The sequence below is a fragment of the Corvus cornix genome, chromosome 5 (assembly GCF_000738735.6).
Source record: "Corvus cornix cornix isolate S_Up_H32 chromosome 5, ASM73873v5, whole genome shotgun sequence".
In the NCBI taxonomy this organism is placed as follows: Eukaryota; Metazoa; Chordata; class Aves; order Passeriformes; family Corvidae; genus Corvus; species Corvus cornix.
The window spans coordinates 42,782,124-42,802,917 of NC_046335.1; the positions used below are offsets into that span (position 1 = coordinate 42,782,124).

The 20,794-nt window shown below is 37.0% G+C and overlaps 1 protein-coding gene across 11 annotated transcripts in view; it reads left to right on the forward strand.

The window, feature by feature from the left end:
* LRRC4C (leucine rich repeat containing 4C) overlaps window positions 1-20,794 on the forward strand; it is a 505,807-nt gene that overhangs the window by 464,892 nt on the left and 20,121 nt on the right. For 2 of the 11 annotated variants that reach the window (XM_020583648.2, XM_020583649.2), the window contains exon 7: window positions 12,371-12,418. The exons of the other annotated variants lie outside the window; for them this stretch is intronic. The gene's annotated coding sequence lies outside the window, so the exon portion shown is untranslated. The remainder of the gene's footprint in view (window positions 1-12,370; window positions 12,419-20,794) is intronic. 11 annotated transcript variants of the gene reach the window in all.

Sequence of the window (20,794 nt, forward strand, 5' to 3'; positions counted from 1 at the left end):
TTTGTAGAAATGCTAGGTAAGTTGGAAAATAGAGAGACAGACTTTGACAGCTGTGGTCTAAAGAATTTTATGATCGCTTTCTACATTTTTATATATCATATTTTGCTGAATATTTCTAATTCTTTTTAAAGGATACTGCTGATGCAAATGAAGAGGCATTCACACACATTTTATCATTATGCATATACATACTTAGTTTTAAGTCTGGTGCAGAAGGAAATGCCATAGATTTATTTCTGAGCTGTGGTCACGGGAGTTTTAATTGCATCTTTATGTGAAAAGCTTTTCGTCAACAACTTTGGAACATGCCTTGTCCTCTAATTATTCTTTTTGTAAAAATTGTCCATGCTCAGAGTTTCTCTGACTGCCTTTTTCCTTATTACTCTCTGCCCACTTTTAGAGTATGAAAAGCTATCAGTACGTGATTTTTCTTTCATATCCTGCCAAAGGAGGTCTCTACTGTGCACAGCAATGTGTTGGTAATTCAAAAGAATCCTTCTCTGCAGGAAGCAATAACACTAGAAATGATTTAAACAAAACCTAAAATGTCACCTTAGACTAATGAAATTCCCTCATCAAGCAACACAGAGTTGACACTTCTGTGAGATCCTTTAAAACTCGGATTAAGAAGAGAAAATTAAACTTGAAATGACAGGAAACAAAACCAGCTCTGTTTTCCCTGGAAATAGTTGAGAACAGTATGTTGATTATTCTCAGACAAGCTGATTTCACAGGCAGTGACCCTAACTCAGCATAAAGAACAGCTAACAACATGGCTTTAGATGGCTGGCAATTTTATCTGTTGCTGGTCATTTAAAAAATGAAATAGCCGTCTGTCTTGGAGCTGGCCCATCTGTGGCTTCACTCATATGTCCCCTCATATGCAGGGAGACAGTTGAGGAACTGCCTTACTGGCTCAACCTAGAGATTATTTTCATCCATTTTTCCCATCCCTGAGAGCGGGCAGTACAAGTGCTCTAGTGGAAAATATAGAATTCCTTGACAGATGGCAGTTATAAAATAACTTGTGTATAAGTTTCCTTTTAAAGTCATCTCAATAAATATATCAATACCTGCTCTGAATTGCAGTGCTTTGTAGCTCTTTTACTCAGTTCAGTAAAGTTGTGGGTTTAATCCTCTTGAGATATTTGCAATACCAACAAACACCCCTCAACCCCACATTTAAATCTAGATAAACCTTTACCCCTGGTGGTACCTCTTAGTGAATAGCAGAGACCAGCTGCTTTTTTGGGGAGGATATCGGTGTTTGTAGAGGTTCCTTGGTTTTAGCGGAGCGCAGATGTGAGAGCACAGCACTGGGAAAGTGTTTCTGTGAGCTGCAACTTGCCTGAATAAGGACTTTTATGTGTCCTATAGGGACACTCTAGTATCACTTAACAACTCTACATTTGGCTGCACAAGACTGCAAAAAATAGACATGCATAACATTTAGGCTGAATCCTGAGGTTGGAATCTTCAGCTTCTTTTAGGATCAATTAGAAATGGGAACTTAACTCAGATAGTCCCTGCACACACCACCATTTCTCTCTCAGCTGCTCAGCTGCGTGTGAGAGTCTAGATGTAATTTTGCTTTGGGCACAGAGCCAGTCCCTGCAACGCTGAAAGAAGTGATAGTTCAGGGCTGCTCTTTTACTTCTTTTCATCACTGCTGAGTGTTGTTTTACTTTCCTCATTTCAGAAAGAAACCCATCATTCAGTGTGTGGGCTGTCAACAGCTCCCTCGCACTCTCATTTTCTGCTGTGGTACAGCCCGATGGGGACTGCTGGCCATCCACGATGTTTCTGCACCCTGGCTGCTCTGCCCCCAGCTTTCCAGCCTCCTTTGCCTGCAGTGTATGCCCATAAATTCCCCCTGCAGACACAGCACTGCATGCAGTGTGATCACCACGGCAGCAGCCGCAGTTATCAAGAGAGATGTCTGCTTCCTGCAGGGAGAGATTTTACTATATTTGATCAGGTCACACAACCACGGCATCCAGCATCTTGCTTTAAGCAATGACCAGTACCTGATGTTTCAAATGAAGCTGAAAGCACCTAACAATGTAACTGGAGAATTGTGTGCAGCAGAAGGGAAAAGTTTATTTCACTGGCTCTGGGTGCCTATGGAATGAAAACCCAGCTACGTCTACAATAAACTGTAAAGCCATGAGTCCCTTCTGTGTCTGGAGCTGGACTTAGGAACACTTTAATAGTAATGGCAAGCTGTCTTTAATTGGTCTGGGAAAAAAACCGTAGTGAGAGCCAGAGATGACACCTGCAGCACAGACTTCGTGAAAAAGGTATTTTCTATCTGAATTTACAGGCAAGTTGGAATTTTCATGGCCAAACTAAAAAAACATTGACTGACATACTGCTAAGGCTAGTACACCATGCTGTTAACACTGGTTCATTATATTTTATTGCTGATTGCAGGGCTGCTGGTATGGAACACTGTGTTCAGATAAAGCTCCTCTGAAGCACCAATGTGAAATAGTGGAACCCTGATAACTGTAAAAATTAAGATACCTTTAATGGGTTATAAAAGCACAGTCCATCCACAGCTGTTTTTAGAAACTGATAGTGATTTCCCTGTTCTAGTGATCAGATAATTTTTAAAACCTGTGATCTTTGTTGATTTTTATTGGCTGTGATAATTTTGATTGAATTGTTTGTGCTGACAGTGATAATACAACTAAAACGTTCTGTTTAATGTCATTTGATTTTCAAGGTTTCAGGAGGACTAAAACATTGGGTGACAAATGTTTAGATGAAATCTTTGATGATGGAGAGTTTTAGGAGGTCATCTTAGTGCGTGCGGAATCCCAGCTGCAGTAAGCTGTACATCTCTGTTATGCTGCTGCATGTGTTTTCAAATGAAACACCTAATCCAGCACCTATAGTATTTTATAAGGATATAAGGGTACCAATTGCACCATAAGAACTGTTTTTTTAAAAGAAACAGGTCTTCAACAAAGAAAGATTTCCCAAGTGAATCTATCTTAGAAAAAGTTGGGGTGATTTTTATATGGACTACAAAGATCTGCTCCTCTGTTGGTAGAATTGCTTCCCTATGCCGTCAAGTCCAAAGGCTAAACTAGAACTGAAAATTTAATGTAATTAAAATGCTGAGCTATTAACGTTTTTTTTAAAAAGTGAGGTTTTTAGTCACATAAGAACATATATTTGCCAATTCAACAAGACACATTTGAAGGAGATTTTAAGTAATTCTGGGCACTGGAATGTAATTCTCTCATGTTTGTGTCTGGCCCAATACAGACACCACTAATTAAGGGAATGCTCTTTTGGTTCACTGTGCAGAGATTATCTTCATTTCAGTGAAGGCAAAATCTTGGGTCCTGATTTAAAAATAGGTATTGCAGACATTCCACAGAGGAAAGCTCTTTGAAATGTCTCCTTGGGTACATGCAGTTCCCTGCATTTGTGCTTAGTAGTAGACCATAATTAGATTTCAAATTAATGGATCACGTGACTATCCTCAAACAAGGCTAGGCTAGGGTGAGTCAGTAGGCAAGTGAGTTAATTTCCTCTTTTGAGACCTTAATTCCAGTCCCTATCTCTTTTTTACATATGTGTCTCTATGAAATATATATGGTTTTGTATGTTTATGTATTCACCTCTCAACTAACAACAGAATAGACAGTCAGCTGGGTTAACATCTTGGGCAGGATGAAACAGCACTTGTAAATGTCGTGGTCTCTCTGGAACCCCACACTGCAAACAAGTATGTGAGGAACTGGTCTTAGCAGCTTTAAGGCATGATTATTCTATGAAATAGAAAATGGTAACGAAGACACTCATCTTCCCATTTCATTACCTCTCCCCAGAAGCAATTCAGTTCCATTTGCATGGCACAATATTCTGGTTGTTGAATCCTAGTTTCTCAGGACTGTCTCAAAGGACTGGTAATGGTTTCATATCCTCTGCATAAACATCCACTGCATACTATAATTTTGCACTTTCTCAGATCCATCATTTTTTCTTATCTCTATGTGGAGTGCAGGCACTAGTAAGAACATAATAAGGGGTGGATGACACTAAATTAGGGATAGAGGACATCACAACATGATTCTCTTTCTAACTTAGGTGATCTATATATTAGTCAAGTGAACCCAAGAGAAGAAGGCTTTTAAAACTCCAGGAAAATTATAATGAGCAATGCAAAAACAAGCTGCAAAGAGTAGCTCTGGCTCAGAGCCTCAAAATTAGGTAGATACCTTACTCCTACTTTAGGAATTAAGGATTTAATTATCATGAAGCATGCTGGCTTCAGTCTTTTAAATCTCCATGTATTTGTGCTTATCTCTAAATGACTCACAAGAAAATACATATGAGTGAGAGAGGATTCGATGTAGCATTTAACAGGCATGAAAAGAATAGAGATCTAAAAATTGAACAGGACTGCATTCCTTTTCTTCTAAAAACATATGGAGTGTAATGAATCTCTTGTGGAAAGAAAGTGTTTTTCTAATTATTTTACTGGGGCCAGCATTTCCTCCCCAGAACCTAATTAAAATTATTTCTTTTAGATAGTGGTTGGGGGTTATCTTGTAGAATGGATAAAACTCTCTTGTAAAGTCAGTAGAAATTAAATTCTTTAGATTTTTATCCCCAGGCTCTGCAAAAAATATTTCTAGGCTTTTGAATAGTTTATTATCATCAAAACCACTGTGTACATTTCATGGTATTGCATAACAGGCTATTGTTCAGTAAGTTCTGTTGGCAGTAGTTTTGGATGGGGGGAGGAGATGAAGTAAAAAAAAATTTTAAAAAATCAGCTTATTAAGAAGATATGTTTTCTAATTATTTTTTTCCTCACAAGTCCTATGTTTTTTGCATTATTTACCTATTTATCACTTAAGTTATCAGATGGTCAGAGGACTAATTGACCATAAATCAATTATTCTATTTCATTTATAATTACAAAAGAGTATTTTTCATGTTTAGTTTGCTGGTGTGCAACCTTTTCAGTTGGTTTTTCACACCACATGAGTCAGTGGCACTAATGAGCCAGATATGGTGGTAGTAATTAGCTGAAATGAGCTTCTTGGATTTTCCCCCCCTGTGATTTCTTTTCATTTATTTTTTTTTTAATCTGACCCTTTATTGAGAAAGACTATATAACTCTATGATCTTGAGTCAGGAAGCTACTCTGCTGATTTTCAAGATCAAATCAGCTTTAGCTCAGACTGAGTAGTGACCCCAACAGCATCTTTTAGCAGCAGGGTGTAAATTTATAATCTTTAGTACTGCAACACAAAAGTTCTGCTACATGTATTGCAGGAATTACCCCATTAGATGTGGCACAGGACATAGTTTTCTTCAACTAAGAGTTGCAACTAATGGCAAATGTCGCATACACCACTCAGCTTTACTGTGAGTGAGCAAGGGACAGGGTAAAAAATCCCTAAACTGCTTACAAAAGCCAAGTTTTAATTCTAGTTTTCTGTAACAGGTTTAAGATTAACTTGTGACCACCGATCTTGTAGATACATCAGGAATCTGATACTACATGTAGGCAAGGCAGTATAGGGGGGGAAATCCCTGAAAGACTGACTTGTTTGGACAAATGCTACTTTCATTTCCAGCAAACCTAGAGTTCTACCCTACAAAGTGAGTATGAATAATTTTTTTTTCCTATAGCAACATGTGGAGTGATACTGTAAAGTATATCAAAAGTGCACTTTTGGATGCATTTTGGACAATAAACTCCTGATCTTAAACTACAGAACAATTTTTGAAGTGCATTCTCTTGGCAAACCCTTTTTACATTTTCCAGATTTTACAGCCAGCTGCTTTAAGTAACAGGAAAAAATTAGTAGCTCATACTTGTAAGAAAGGAATCAGCATCAAAGATTATGGGTACTTTTGTCTAATGCAGTCCTGATAGGTTTATGCATTTTTTTTCTAATTCAGCTGAAATGCTGTGAGGCCTCACTAAGATCAAACTTTCAAAATAATGGAAGGTTGTTATCTTCTCCAATAGTTAACTCATATTTAACATAGATCTGTAACTTTAAATAGAAAGGTGATATTTTTGCATATTGCATAAGAGAATGTGATACAATTAAGGGGTATGACATTTGCCTGAAGGGACAAGTGGGAAACAGCAATGTCATAGAAACATTCCAACTTCTCTTCTGAAGTCCTCTTAATCACTTGATTGGTCAATGGCACAGGAGTTACCCTTGAGTGAGGTGACTGGGAAAATAGGGGAGATAAAATGGTTTGTTCAGTTTCTGCAGTTCAAAATAGCTGATTATTTAGTAGCTGTTGATGAAAGTATATATCTTTTTGATACTATTGTGAAAATGACATTGTTTAGACTGAAAAAGAAAGCTAGAACTTGGGATTTTTGATTCTGAATTTGTTTGTTAATTTTGGCATGGCTTTGGCAAGGCATAATTCATCAGGAGAGGAGTGAAAATTAAATTTAAGGACTTATAATCTAAACCTTTTAATGTCTTCATTCCAGAGGAAAGACACATGCATATCAAACACTGAATTCCTCCTAACCATTGTCCACATCTACTAGGAACCTCCCCTTGTTTATTCCTTGTGACAGAAATCCAATTGTCATTGTAAAGGACAGAGACACAAATTGTTGTAGAGGATCTCTATGACCCTGCTGTTGATAAGTTTGAAACATATTTGAGAAATACTGCATTAAATATAATTTCCATGAGAATGTAATTAACTAATTACCAGACAAATATTAAAAGACTAATCTTCATTCTTCCTCATTAAGAGTGAACAAAGAGAGATGGTATCCTTTGTTGCTGTTGTTGTTGTTTTCCTTAAGTGTATGTACATTGGCCCACAGTTATCTGAACCAGCACTTGGATAAAAATGTTGGATCAGGAGTTTGAGAAACTATTTAAATGGATGCAGTGAGACAGAGCCTGTGCCAGTGAAGCTACACTGATTTATACAAGCTGTGGATCTGGCCTGTGAATTTTATTTTTGACAGTAACCACTATTACAGCACAGTCAGGGCTTTCTACAGGCATTCTTCATGACATAGAGCACTGGCTCAGCATCCATAACTAATTTGGTGTTGAATGAAGTGATTGCTATGCACTGAATTGATATTGAAATTTCCCATTGAGAGAATATTCCAAAAATAGCAAAATTCAGCATGTGTTCAGAAAAAAAGGACCTTTTTCTTAGGGGATTAAAGTCAGGTCATTTTAGCTGAAGTATGGATCTTTGAATTTTATTCATGTTTTTGATGATTGTGCCACCATACAATGGGCAGAGTGGCATGGCCAAGGATCATTGCTCTGAAAATGGAGTTGATCATTGCTCCTTGTAGTCTGCAAGGAAGGTGAAGCAAATCCCAGTTCAGAATCCTTGGGTCAACAGTCTGAAAATCAGAATTTCACAAAGACAGCAGTGGCTCTGTACCAGCTTCCAGGTATACTGTCTGCTGTTTCTGAATTTTCTGTTCGTATTGTTCAGCAGTGACTAATAAAATGATTCCTCTCATTTCCTAGTATGTTCTTACTTTACCTTTTAGTAAAAATTGGGAAATAAAGAATAACATCGAAGAGCAATTGCATATGGTCTAGTAAGTGCATTTCTCACTCTTAAGTACGGCTTGTTAAATTTCATTTTGAAAAATGAATCTGTGTTTAGTATAAATGTGAGGGATCCTGGTGAGAATAAAAGCACCCCAAACCATTTAAAGAAAAAAAAATCTTTTATTTTTGCTGCTATATAATTTTGAACGTACTTAGTGATTTGTACTACACTTAAGGAAAAAAAGAAATTGCTGGCAACTTGGACACCAGGCTGCAGGTAAATTAAATTTTAAAAGAAGGATTTAGTATTCTTTAAGAAGGAAAAATGAATTTTTTCAGTTCTTATAAGACCCTTAATTAAACGGAAAGGTGACTTACTATGCCACTTTTATACATTAAGGGGAGACTAGTTAAGCTGTTTTTCTGACTTCGATATACTGAAGTCTTGCTGGGCTGCTTTGTGGAGCTGCAGAAAACTTTCCCTCTTTAAACAGTTGTAAAGTATTACGAAAAAATTGTAATACAGCTTTGCTCTCTTCTTGTGGATACCTATAGAGTGGACTTTAAATCCCAGTATTTGCCACTGAACATTAATTTGTTACTGTTCTAAGTGAGAAATGTTGCTCAGGGCAGTCTGGACAGCAGATACTGGATGTTAATAGATCCCACAAAATGATGGTTTACTATCTGAGGAAGAGGTAAGGTAATTCATGTCTGTTTCCCAAGTAATCTCTCATGCCCTGTCTCACTCAGACCAAATGCGAGGGAAAAGAGTCTGGCACATGCTTCTGCAAATACTGATAGAAAGATTATCAGTACGCTTAGTTTACTGTTATCTAAACGATGTAAGGTACCAGTCTCTTCCCATTGGATACCTAGCTTTCTGTCTCTCCCAAAAATGATCCATTGCATCTGCTGAACGAAATGGAAAGTTGCAAGAAGCTATTTTATCAAATTCATAAAAGCAGATTGTTCTCCCAAGCTAATTCTGCAGCAGTGCTCTAGTGCTATTCTGGCAGAAATAACTGTTCTCTGACATGATAGAGAAATGAATGAGAAATCCACTCCACTTATATTTGAATCCTTTTCCAAATATGTATTTTCCAAAACACTAGGGAAGTTTACCCGAATTGTTTTTTGTCGAATTTGAGCATAGATATATAGCCCACATTTCTAAAATTTGCCTTTGATTTCAGTTGAAGATAGAAGTCTTCAGTATTTCTTGATATAACATGTTAAACTATAAAAAACCTGCTATGATTCTCTCCAGAAATACTTAGATTTCAGTGGACAATAAAGTAACTGTGAGATATATATATATATATATGTATGTTGTTTGTTGGTGTAGGATTTAAAACTCACAAGGAAACATCTGCATGAAATTCAATAAATAACTCTAAGCTATTGTCATCTATTAGTCAATGTAAAACCTCTTAAATTCCATGTACACCAGACATAACACATTATAAAGGAGGTGATAAGGACCCGTCTTCCTTTAATGTGGATTATGTCTGCTGTTTTTATTTCATAACTACCATTGCAACCCTATACTTTATGTCACTAAGGATTAAAAAAGAGAAAAAGAAAGGAAATAACTCATTATTCAGAGAAAGGGAAGTTTATTTCTTGAGAACCAAAACTAGATCCACTCTTAAGGTGTGATTACTATCCTATCATCATTCAGCAATCAGAATTCTTTATTACATAGTTAAAACTGTTAGTCTTATCTTTACCATTTTAAGCCTATTTTATAAAACCTCCATTTTCATAGCAGTTGGCTGTCTGAACCTCTTGATATTCATAAGCCCATGAAATTATAGAATGGTTTGGGTTGGATGGGACCTTAAAGATCATCCAGTCCAGCCCCCTCTGCCATGGGCAGGGACATCTTCTACTAGACCAGGTTGCTCAGAGCCCTATCCAGCCTGGCCTTGAACAACTCCAGGGATGGCGCATCCACAACTTCTCTGAGCAACCTTTTCCAGTGCCTCAACACCATCACAGTAAAGAATTTCTTCCTAATATCTAATCTATATCTGCCTTCTTTCATTTAAAAGCCATTTTCTCAAGTTCTATTACTGCATGCCCTTGTAAAAAGTCCCTCTTCAGCTTTCTTGTATGCCCCTTTAAGTATTGGAAGGGTGCTGTAAGATCTTCCAAGAGACCTTATTTTTCAAGAATGTATAAGTCTAGTTTAGAGGGTACCAAGGATCACAGACTTCAACTGGAATAAAAATCATCTGGTTTCAGTGACTTGAATGAAACAACTCCAGTTTATCCCATCTGGGAAATTGGACTAAATTCAGACAATTTCCTAGAATTACAGAGAAAAATATTGCCTTCACTCTACTGGAAAGGAAAAAGAATTATAAAGAGCAGCCGCAGGAAAGTGTTATATATATCACTTTCTTTTCCCTGTAAATTTTTTTTTTCCATCATCCCCCCCCACCCACCCCCAGCTAGTGATAGCTTAGATTTAGATCTATGACTGCAGTGTTAAAGGAAATTCTTAAATCTGTGCATATTCCTTATCTCTGATACACAGCAGCTGTCCTGTCTTCCATGAAATTCTTCTGAGATTTAGGTCCCAGTTCAGAAATCAGGTCTAATAAAGGAAATCTCTGTGCTGCTATGTGAAGAATGTGAGATGGAACTCCCTGTAGTCTTTGCTGGTTCTAGTTGCTGTGATTACATCTTGTCACTTTCTGAGCTTTCTTAAGTACTGAGCATATGAACAGCAATATGAATAAAGAAATTAAGGTGCTTTTCTGAAGATGCTTGAACCCAAGTTTTAAAACCATTCTTGCAGATCAAAGGCAGACATTGACAGACAGTTACTTGGTAATAGCTGCCATTAGCCATTCTTGCACAAGTGGATACATCTGGAAATAGGCAAATAACTATATTTGCCTATAGGCAAATAGCAAAATCCACTCTGCAATTAATTGTGTAATCTTCCAGCCTAAAAAGTCCACTACATAATGCAGGTCTGCAAGGCATGGCAGTGTTGGGGATATACATGCTGTGTATCATTGATATTTAAATGCAACATTAGCACTTATTTAGTAGCTCACAACCCCATGGAACTGGTGTGAAATACTCTGGGAAGAGAGTGCCTGATGACGCCAAAAATTCTTCAGATACTTCACAGGATGACTGCACTATCCATGTCCACTATAAGTGCTTGCATGTGTGCCTGCTAATGACTCCTTGAAAATATTTCATGTCCTTGTCCTCATGCATCTTTCTGGAGGAGAAAGTATAGACACGAGTCCAGGAAAGAGTTTTGAGCAAAGAGAGCTGGACGCATTAGCAATTTTGTCCTTCAACTGTAGTTTTTATGTGCTCAGACTAGAGCAACAGTTAGAATTCAGAAATTCAGAAAGTATTTTCTTGATAGGAAACAAATAAGTAGCTTTTTTAAAATAGTGTTGAAGTCTATTTAGGTGTATTAGATATAGCTATGCATGTAGAAATGCATGTATTTGAATGAAAGCTTCACCAGCTATGTTATGCTTTATTACTATCTTTAACTATTGACCAGATAGTATTTTTTCCTGTAGTAACTCTGTGTCTTTCAGTGTATAGAATGAAAAAAATAACCTGAATTCAGTACTCGGGCCTTTATCAGGAAAGTTCTCCTTTTCTGGAAGCTATTTGTTACCATAAGGTATGACAGCTGCTTTAAATCAGCTGCATTAATATATTGATGTTATAAAATATTATATTACTGTTTTTTTTATAGCACACTTTTATATATAGGAACTCTTTTTAGCTGTCTCAGTTACTATTTTTTCCTTTTATGTTCTGTGACACTTTTAATTAAATGAAAATTACATTTCCATCTCCCTGAAAACTGTCCTAAAAGAATGTCATCAAAGCCCTAGTGCTTACATCAGCAGTAATCTGCAATTGGCACTCTATAACAAATTCTTAGTGATACACATCATGGACTCCTGACTCCACTGAAACCAAATGCAAAACTCCTTTTGGTTTCTGTAGGAGTAAATTTTTACCTATGATTTTCTCTCATGGAACTAAGTAAAAATGCAAGTGTGTGGTGAGCTGATGAATATAGGATAGTGTATCAGCATTTAAGAGTCTGAACAGCTGAACAAGCAGGCAGCACTGCTGATCCTAGGCATTAGAGCCTGTTGGTAACTTGAAGCAGATATACAGCACTATGGTGTAAATTATCCTCTGCTAAGGTGCTATAAGCTAGATTTCCTGGCTCTGATATGAATTTCACATTGGTGTAATAATATTTTGAATTTGGTTGGTGATTTTGACAAGCAGGATATAAGCAGCCTACGTAGAGAAGATATTCCATTAAATAAATGTGTATTCATCAATTTTAAAACCATGTCTATGTGAAAAACAATCTATTATTTTTCTCTGTAAGACTTATTGTAGCATAAAGTTCCAGAGAGATAGCATCTATTCTATCTTTATAATTTATGTTTCTTGGATTTATAGGTGGTCTGGACAGAAATAACTCATATAATTTGCCAAATTTTCTCACAAATTGTTTTAAAGCCTTGGATTTTCAGAAAGCTGCATTCAAAGCTCTCTTTGTTAATGGTAACTTTCTAGGCAGATCTATATTATCAATTCTTGAATCAGATTATATATTTTGAAAAGATATGCATTATGTCTTGGATACCTCAAGAAAACACATTGGGATGGATGATATGGGATTTTGCTCGTGTCATATTTCAGCGCACATAGTAAAACAATGCTCCAATATATAAAAATACATAATTATTTTATTTTGCCACATTAAAGTAGCTGACACTGTTATAAAACTGGACCTTTAATTTTTCTTCCAGAGCGTGACTAAGCTAGCTAAAGGGGAAGGATCTTTATTCCCTGTTAAGGTAAAATCCGAATGTCATCTTATATGTGCATGTTTGACCCTATGATTATGCCTTATACAAAGATATTTGGGGGTTAATGAACTTGCTCTTGGAATCTAGAAATTAAAACAGTAGTAATTAGTCACAGTAGAGTGGAACTGTTTCTGAAATGTTATCTTTGAACAGTGCTGTGGTACATGAAACAACATCAGTCCTTTACCAGGTCAGAAACATACATTTGTTAGACAAGAATTGACACATAAGAGAATATAGGTAATGCTGATTTGTAGAGTTTAGATCAGTCTGACCTCATGCCAGGGGAGGTCATGGAGCAGATTACCTTGAGTGTCATCATGCAGCATGTACAGGACAACCAGGGGGTCAGGCCCAGCCAGGATGGGTTTAAGAAAGGCGGGTCTTGCTTGACCAACCTGATCTCCTTCTATGACAAGGTGACCTGCTTAGTGGGTGAGGGAAAGGCTGTGGGTGTTGTCCTCCTGGACTTTAGTAAAGCCTTTGACACCATCTTCCACAGCATTTTCCTGGAGAAACTACCTTCCCATGGTGTGGACAGGTGAACACTTCATTGGGTAAAAACCTGGTTGGATGGCTGGGCACAAAGAGTGGTGCTGTATGGAGTTAAATCCAGCTGGTTTTCCCTTTCCTTCTTCAGCTACTGAGGCTAGTTCCCTGAAGGTGAACTGTTGCTCTTTTTCAAGGGCTTTACATCTCCTTAGTTGGATGACCCCAAATTATAATGAATGTCACATTTTGCCAGATACACAGTCCTATGGAAGGAATTTTCTTTCAGTTTTTATCATTGCAGTAATTTTATCATTATAGTTGTTGGAAGGATTGGACTGGGTCTCGAGTGATCCACACTGGTGTCTGTGGTCTGTTCTCTGGGTAGAAGAGACGTCCAATGAGTTTCAAGTAGGAATAGCGTTATAAATTTTAGTTTCAAACTCCCAAAGTATTTCTTCAGATTTGCCATCTATAGTGTCACCAACTTTCAGCAGATACTTGATAATATATGTGTTGCATCTGGCCAGTGTGGAGCATGAAGATCATGTTTATAAAGTGTCTTACACACACATACTAAATTTTGGCAACTGATTTAATCCATTATTGCCTCAGTTTCTTCAGCTGTGAATGAGAATAATATTACCTGTCTCTTTTCCAGAGGGCTTGCGAGGGTGTGTTTATATTTGACATCTAATTAAGGCAATCCAATGAGTGATCGATTGATGCCAAAAACTCCCATTGTATGCAAAGGGCCCTGGGGTCACTACATTCATGCAATTCCCAATAACAGAACTATCAGGTCCAAGTTTGTTGTTCAGATCCAGGAAAATACTTGTAAGTAGTTGTTATAGTCCCCCTGAGTCATCACATAGTTTCACTCTTAATTTTATTTCACTACCTGCCTTCTAAATTGAATTGAAGCGTTCTCCCACTTGTAATATTTAAAGGTGTACAAATGCTGTACGCAAGAGCACCTGTGACCTGTTCATTGCCCAGCAGTGATAGATCTGGTAATAATGTGCTTGCTATTCTGGCTGTACTGCACTTTGGTAACACCTAGAGTTTAATTGAAATACACCCTGACCTTGGTTTTGTTCATGAAGCATAGAATGGACATAATTACTATGAATCTACCGAGGGATATTATGGAAAAATGTCATATTACTAATTTTGGCTCCTCACTCTCTTTGGGGAAAAAAAAACCCCACAGATTTCAGTAAAAAACAATGTGCTGCAGTTTCATAGAAGTCCTAAAACAAGTAATTTTCCAAAAAATTAACTTCTTATATTTCGCTGTACCTATTTTTTCTTTCAAAACACTATCACAGTATGATAATTGCATTGCCCCTAACAGTTTCATATTCCTTCATAATTAAACAGCTTGTAAATTGCAGACCACAAAGTGCCTGTGTTCCACTCTTACCTTAAGGGGTTTCCATAGTTACAAGGACAAGAAGTTTAACCATCATTTGCCAGACTTGAGGCTATTTGCAGCCTTAACTTTTTAGCTCATGTCTCTTTCTCTTTGTTGCTTTGTTTATTAACAGAATGAGGGAGTAATTTGGACTCAGTTAGCCACTACAAATGCAATGTTGCAAAATGGGCTCTGGTGCTTTAGTGTGTTGTTAGCTGGGTCTGTTTTACCCAGAAGGTATTTTGAAATAATACATACTAACAATATAGCCTATAGTTATCAAGGTTATGAAATACCTACCCAGCACTTCTCCAACTCAGCATCAAATAATTCAGCACTTGAAAACAGGAAAACATCCTTCTTGATGCATCACCATGGCATAGAAGTATTTAGGCAGATATCTATTTCAAATCATACCCCAAAAAACATTGATGCAGGTTTACCATGGCTGCTTTAATATAATTTCCTTTCATCCCTCAGTCTCCTCTGTTTTACATAATACAAAATGCATTTGGAAAAACAGCACTTTTTATGGTACAAACTCGATCTTTTCATGCCACTGAAATGGACAATTCTCACATTTGCAAATGTCAAAATAATCGTAAAATCTTTCAAAGTTACTTCAGATTTCACCAGAGCATGTCTGTTGCCAAACTGTAGAGAATTGTAGTAAACTGCTATTGCATTATATGTTCATCAAAGTAAAATATATTTGTCTTCTAGTTTATGTCATCTACTGAGGTCAAGAGCTCGGAGGATGGTGTGTATGGGTACAAGAATATTCAGCATTAGCACATTCAGTAGACAAGTGCAAATATTGTAATTTCGGAAATGATGTTCTGGGCTTTAAAAGTTAGACTCCAATTTTCTAAGATTCAGATGAAACTTTCTTAAGTGCAGGTGTATACTCTAATTGTTTTTTGTTTGTTTGTTTGTTTGTTTCTCTTCATTATACTGGCTATGTTCGTATATGCATTCTTAGGCTGTTCTGACCTGGCATTTCCCACATCTGTTTTTGTAGTTTGTGAGTAGTTAGAAAACTCTGGAAGGAATCAGAGCTAACATCTTGGATTCCATGAGCCTTGCACATTTTTGCCTTTCCATTTTTGAACAGATACCAACTTTAATCTTACATATACTTAAAGTGCAGAATTTTCCCTACCAGTTTGAAATGTTCTAGTACATTTTTGAAAAGGATGTTAATTTATGATTTAATGTTTCCATGTGTAAAAATTGATAATATTCTACTGGACCAAAACTAGTATTTTTGAAATAAAGTATACTGTACTATGTCTAAATAGATGTTGTTAAATCACTGCTAAACCAAAAAAAAATACTGTAGTATTTTAAAAAATGACCCCAGCATGACAGGAATAAAAACTGCAATGTTTTGGACCAGTATTTTAGAACAGCGTATAATTTTCTATTAAAGGTTGTTTTTATGCTAATTTTGTTGTGGTTCTCAGATGCCCCTAACATAGATCTGTGATTTTAGTTTGATAATAAATGAAAAAAGAATTAAGAAAGCATAGTTATAGAAATAATGCACTTTAATTATTGCTCACTGAGGTATTTCTGCCATAAGAGAGAGAAATCTTTAAGGTGCTTGTATATATATATATATATATATATATATATAGCCCCTTATATCATGGAAGGCACATGAGATACCATGACAGACTTCTGTAATCAAGAGAATTTTATTATCAGGCTATTGTAAAATTTCTATTGTTCCATGTTTTTCCTACATAAATTTCTGTCCAGAAAGAGATATGAGATGAAACAAACAACAAAATGTCAGAGAAAATGTATTTTATCAACCGAATTAGTGAAGCAAAATGGAACTCCAGTAACCCAGGGGGATCAGTGATGAGGTAAAAAACCTTTTTACCTTTATGTAATTGGTTTCAATCAAGCCCAAGTCAATACAGAACAAAAGTTCCTAATGTCTACATGGGGTCTCGAGAAAACGAATTCAAATTAACTTTGAAAAGGGACTAGCTAAACTACATTACATCCTTTTATGGACACTCTTAATTGAAGTTACAGTGGCCTTGATTCAATTTAGCTTAAATTAAATTCTAAATAAGAATGTCCACACTAAGATTTAATGCAATAGAATTAACCCACTTAAAAGTTAATTCCAATTAAAATTCTAAAATGTTTCTGGGTGCACTAGAACCAAGCTGTATTGCAGTGGTTTTTATGAAAGAATTTTAGTTCATTGTGAATAGTTCATAGATTGCTCCCATTCATACCACTGTGAACAGTCTGAACAGAGAAGTTAGGATTGTCTTGTCCTCGTCACCCTTGGAATGACGTCTAGGGAGAGGACAACAAAGTCATAAAATTCATCTTAAGAAAACTAAGTTTGTCCTAAAGAAATATTCTTTACATATCATCTGATGTTTTCTATGATTTTCCTGTGAAATTAGTTTTACTGAAGATACAAACTGCGAATGATGCTTAAGAGTAAAATAATGTTTAAAAATAAAGAGAAATACCAGACTGATTGAGATTCAAACACTGTAAAATATCTTAAGTTCTAGCTAAAATGCAAATATTTTTGCTTGGACCCATGTACACTCAAATTCTCATTTTTAAGACATCTATTTCATGTTCATATCTGTTATCTGATGTTAAAGAGAAAATTTTAAACCTTAGGAAGAAATGAGAGAGAAAACATGAAATCATGCTGGAAAATGAGGTGTGTGAAATAAAGCTGTTTTTTGTATAACAAAATGAAAGAAAAGAAGAAAAAGGCAGACTGGGTCAAACTCATCCTTGATTGAACTCCCCTGAAATCAATGGTGATTCAGGAGGATTGAATGTGTCCAATCACCTTTAGGTCTTTCAGATCAGTGTCTTAGTGATTCAGCTGAGTCTTAAAAGGCTTGCAGGAGAGAACTGGGAAGTATCTGGGGTACAGCAATATCCACTCTGCCTCCTACACTTACATGCTTTAAGGGGCCACAGAACTATGTCCCAGAGCAAAACAGTGAAACATGCAAAGACAAGAATAATTTACATTGTGTTTTTGATTTGTCTGGTCTCATGAGTAGTCAGTTTGCATTGCAGGGCTGTCTATCTAGCCCTCTTTGGCCTCCATTGTATTTAACTAAAAACAAAATAAAAAACAAATGGATAAAAACTGCTGGGCTTTGAAACCTCCCCGGTTTTTAGAGATTATTGTAATGGCTCCCTTAACTGTTGTTGAGACTTTTAAAGTCCTATAGCAATGAAAAGGGAAAACTGATTTTTAAGAATGTAGATAAAGTTACACAGTTCTACAGTCGCAGTCATGGGGTTTCGTTGTAAACCAACCTGTTTTAAAAAACCCAAACACCTCAGACAGGAGTCAGTCCATGAAGAAATACAAAATAAGATTAGGAAGAGGAAGATATGAGATCTACTATAAACTGTTATTTCACTGTTTTTTGCATGATGATGCACTGCAGTGCTCTGTTAAGACCATTGCGTGTGTTCTTTTGTTATTGACAAAAGCATCCCGTTGAGAAAGGGAACAGTGTCATTGTACTGTGCAGGGTCAGGGAACAGCACGCAAACTGTTTGCACTGCTCTTGAACTGAGAGCTCTAGTCCTCGAGGGTTCAGCCAGGTGGAAAGGTATTTCAGGAGAGAAAAGGGGGGAGGTGAGGTGGGCAGGAGGTTATGGTGAGTGAATCCCTGGCAATGTGGTTCCATCGGCCCAACCCTGCACAGCCATATGGGGACACACATGTGAGGCTGCTGGAGCATTTGCAGAGCAGATGTTGGTAGAGGATTTCTGACCCCAGTGGAACTCCCTGCCCACAGTTCAGTCTCTGCTCTGGGACAAAGATTAACCCTTGTGTGCTTCGGTACTTTGTGGAGCTAAAGCATATTGTGCGCTTGTCTCTACACTGAAATTCCCTTGGCTGCTTCTGCTGGCGTTGCTGCCAAAAGGGGATCAGTCTCAGGCCCTTGGAGCATTCAGAGTTCCTGAAAAGAGAGTCAAAAGAGTCACTTCTGTATAAGGTCATCCTGGGATTTAGACCTATTTTTATTGCTGTACTCCAAGCTCTGTTCCATACAGAGACTATTTTCAATTCTCTGGTGCTGATGCTACCAGAAGAGACTTCCCAGCATAATTAGCTGCTTGATGCACCTAGCTGCTCTTCACATGTTTGGAAATCTGCTATTTAATTTGCAACTGCAGAGTGGCTTGTTTTCTGAAAAAATGCAGATATCATTGCAAGGGGTTTTTCTCTCAAAAAACCTCTTTAACAGCGTGTGAGGTACAGCATACATAACTGTGCTATACAGAGTGAAGCAAAGATGCATTTTCTGAATGCATCCACATATTTGTCAACTTGAAAAAATTATAAAAAGTGATTTGAATGCTTCTCATCCTGAAATTTTCTGGGACATGGCTGAGGGAGAGTTTTGGTGATTTAAGTGTTTTTCAGCTGAGACTTAACTGTGATGCATTTGCGATGATTTAATTTTACTGTGATGGTTTAAACACCCTATACTTGATAAATTCTGTCTATATTTTCAACGCAGTACATGTAACAACACATGCCAATTTTTTTCATGGCAGCTGTACAGCACGAACCAAAGTGTGCTAGATCATACTGTATCTTAAATTATATATTGGGATAAAGCCATGGCCTTTGCACTGTACAGCTCTGCTGCTGAGACACTTATTCACAGACCCACAGACAATATAGAAAGCAAAGTCTGAGCTGCCAACAGCAACAAAACTGCCAGTGATCCAGCTAAGGGTCATTGGAGCTTGGGGAAATATCTTTGCCACCTGCCATATCTCATTAGGCAGATCTTTGGAGATGGTGTGGAAATTCTCTTTTGTAATCAAAGCCCCCCATTACAGAAAAATCCTTCAGCAATCAGAGTGAACATAGTCACTTTCTCCTGGTAGTATAGCAAAGGGAGAACAAAGCACATCAGGCCCAAGACCTAATTATCAAAAAAAAGAAAAAAACAAAATTGAATTGGGGGTACTATTACAATGCCCATAGGGAAGGCGTCTCTGCGCACACATTTGGCAAAGTTACATTTCAGTAGCGTAACTACAGCATCCTTCAAGCTGTCCCTAAGGAGAGCTGTGCTCTGCATAGCTGCAGAGGTAGATTAGCTCTGTCATTCCTTGCTTCATCTTCCGCACTGGATCTTAAGAGGGCAATGTTTTTTGCTCAGAGGAAAATGTGTAGTACATCGGGAGTAACAAAGAGTCAGATAAGCTATAGAGAGGAGAACATGCGTATCAAATGTCAACTTCAAAAAAAAAGATTTTTTATTTCCGTGCAAATAGAAAACAAAACAAACAACTCTCCATGTATGTCTGGGAATGTGTCCATGGCCATAAAAAGTATATACATTACCGTGGTAAAATAACAGATGATATATGCTTTAGTAATTAGAGCTGCGCCACAGACAGACTTAAGGTCATGTTTGGAAACACATTTGATAATTGTAGTGTCTGGGGAGCTGACTGTGCAGTAAGGAAATTCTTAGCATTTTAAACTAAATTTTTAGTCTATACAGCAGAGGGCACTAGTGTTATTGAATTGACCATAGAGTTGCTATTTTTGTACTATAAAAATGAAAAAAAAATTACTTAGAAGACAAAGAGGTGTCAACAAAGACTAAAGAAGCTGGTTGATGGTCTGTGTTCCATGTGCGGGTTGGTAAAGCTAAACCTTCGTGTGTGTCTAGCATAAATAGGTATTGAATAGCAAATTACTCTAGTACAGAGCTCCTGGATCTTTATGTAAAGCCCATTAAAATATTTCCATAACATTCTTCGAGGCTTTGAATTAATTTTGCACTTTGATTTTGTGCTGACTAGTTTTCTTTCCAGGGTGTTTCCAAGATATTTATGATTTAAAATTAACCTGATATGAAATACCTGCACTAAGACTTCCTGAATATTTAAGCTCTGAGCTCTGGAAAACCACTGGTATAATAGAGAGGACCTTTTTACTACATTCTTCCTTCCACTAGGAATCTTACTGCCATATGTCAGCCTCATGCAAAGCTCATTGGTTGGAAGTGAGGACTAACAAGGTATTGCCTAGTATATTTTCGGCAGGTCATGGTCATTTTTTTGGATCATCAGCTCCCCTGTACTTTAGCAGCACCAAGTACAGTTACCATGGTCTTGTCCTAAAAAAGGCATTTTTCTTCCTGTATTGCCAAAGAGGAGGGAAAAAAATTGAGTAATATAAATAAATCAATATTTAAATCAAATGGTGGCTGCAGAAGCTAAGATTTTCTCTCACTGTCTCCCAGAAAATGTTGCAGAGGGATGGCAATATAGATATTCTGTACTTAAATATTAAGCAAGAGATGGCTTAGACACAGAAAGATCAAACATACAAATATACATGAAAACATATCTAGGACTTTGTATTCACATATCACAAAATGGTGATCCTGTCTTCAAACTTACAGACT